The sequence below is a fragment of the Montipora foliosa genome, chromosome 1 (assembly GCF_036669935.1).
Source record: "Montipora foliosa isolate CH-2021 chromosome 1, ASM3666993v2, whole genome shotgun sequence".
In the NCBI taxonomy this organism is placed as follows: domain Eukaryota; kingdom Metazoa; phylum Cnidaria; class Anthozoa; order Scleractinia; family Acroporidae; genus Montipora; species Montipora foliosa.
In genome coordinates this window covers 44,086,716-44,089,215 of record NC_090869.1, presented here as the reverse complement: position 1 = coordinate 44,089,215, position 2,500 = coordinate 44,086,716, and positions in this window count along the sequence as shown.

The window sequence follows — 2,500 nt, the reverse complement described above, 5'->3', positions numbered from 1 at the left end:
GAATTAGCTGAACGTTCGTTTTAGAATAACACCGGTGTATCATCTATTGAATATGCCGTTTATGCTATTATGTAGGGCCACGCAATGGCTGGTATCGAGGCTTGTCCTTTAGCCATCCCTCTGAGTAAGGTGTGCTTTAGAAGGGGCCAAAAGAATGCTTGTGTGCCCACTTCAGCCTAAGGAGCCGCTGTCGGTAACACTGTACAGGCGATTGCTGTGCAGTTTGCCTCTAGCTCTTCGATTTCCGATCTTCGTTTTTTGCTTACGCTTTTTTTTTATTTTTATTTTTAACATATATATTTATATACATGTTTGCCCCAAGAGCTAAATGAGCTCATCACGGGGGGCTTACACCAAAATTCTAATTACCACATAAAAAAACAAACACGGGCACGGGATACAAAGTAAGTCAAAAAAGACAGTTTTAAGTTAATTAGGTCAATGATAATGACCACAAAAAGAAAAACGTTTACACTCTCTTATAAAGTGCTGGGCATGAGAGAAGATTTCAACGTTTTCATTATTTGACATGTCAGAAGAGCCAAAGAGAAAAACTTCAACTTTTTGCTGGTCAGAATATTGACCAGAAGCTATACGAGCAGCAGCAGCGAGCAAATCAGATCTGAGGGCAGCATAATTAGGACATTGTAAAAAGAAATGAGTTATAGTCTCATTGTCAAAGCCGCAGCTACAAATTGGTGAAGACTTAACAGCGATCTTAAATAGATAATAATTTAGACCACAAGCGCCTAGCCGCAGTCTAGTATGAATTACGGAAGAGTATCTGTCAAGAGCATAATCAAAAGGCGAAAAATACTTTGGAATATTAAAATAATTAACTAACGCTCTCTTAAAGGAGCCAATTGAATCAGATTCACGAATTTCCAAATCAATGTCGTTCCACAATTTAGTTGTGGAAGGGAAAAAAGACCTTTTAAAGCGCTCTGTGCGCACGGGGAAAAGAGTAAAATTTTGAGAAGATCGAAGGGTAAAATGAGTTCTCTACAGACTCTAGCTGGGAGCAGATCCTTAAGATAAGGTGGACTCAAATTTTTTACTATCTTAAAATAACAAATAAGCTTATGAATATCGCGTCTAACTTTCATCTCCTCCCACCCCAGCTCTGTCATAAGGAGAATCCTACTTGTTCCCCGCATAGCACCTGTGACGACTTTCCCAGCTTCATACTGAACCGATTCAAGGAGTTCGCTTTCCTCATCAGTACAGCCGTCCCAAAGCACATCAGCATACTCCATAACAGGTCTGATAACCGACTTATACAATTTTCTGAGTGTGTCCCTGCCTACTTTATACCTAATTCCTTTCAACATATTTAATCTTCTACTAGCTTTTTGATAAACACTAAATATGTGAGCTCTCCATGTCAGGTTAGAAGACAGCGTTATGCCTAAGTGGGTATGGCTAGAAACTTCAGTAATGTTATTTCCGTTGTAAAATAGGTCGGGATGCAGCGGTCTTACCCGTTTAGATGAAAACGTCATACATTCAGTTTTACTAGGATTAATTGTAACAAGCCATTTCGTAGCCCACCTTTGTATGGATTTAAGGTCTTTATTTAACATCAACGCAGTGTTACCAGGTGAATCAACGACTTCAAAAAGTGAAGTATCATCAGCGTAAAGTAAGCATTTTGACTGAATTTCATCTGTTATGTCAGTAATATATATAAGAAATAACAGAGGCCCCAAAACCGAACCTTGAGGAACCCCTGCTTCAACTTGGCGCCAATCAGATGACTGCCCATCTAAAACCACTCTTTGTTGACGATTAGACAAATAACTTTCAAACCAGCTAAGCATAGCTCCCCTGATTCCTACTGATTTAAGCTTATAAAGAAGACCTTTGTGCCACACCTTGTCAAACGCCTTGCTGATATTCAAAAAAACCATACGCACTTCCTTCCCATCCTCAACAGCTTGGTAAATTTGATGCACCAGATAAATTAATTGATTTATCGTCGAGTCACCAGGGCGGAAACCAGACTGTAAGCGATTGAGATAACCAATCTCAAGTAAGAAATTGTAAAGTCTAATAAAGACAATTTTCTGTAATATCTTAGACAAAGAACACAAAAGGGACACAGGACGATAATTCAATTTACACTGGCGATCATCCTTTTTAAACAGCGGAATGACATTTGCAAACTTCCATTGACACAGAAAAACACCAGAAGACAAAGAGATATATATATATTAACTAACTTTGAAAACGAAGAAGCGATACCGCCAGAAAAAAAAAGTTTAAGAATGCGATTTCCTATACCGTCAGTTTAACAAAAATATAACCATCGGCAGTGAAAACATAACCCTGATTCTTACAAACTTGTCGCACGTGCTTTAGGAATTGTTGATTACTCCAAGTCAGGTCTTCATTTACAAATACATTTTTACCCTTTAGCTTCTTCTTGTTTTTCATGACTTTAGATTTGGTCGCGTAATCTTTAAACTTGACAATCAAGGCCCTTGGTCCCGACTCCTTA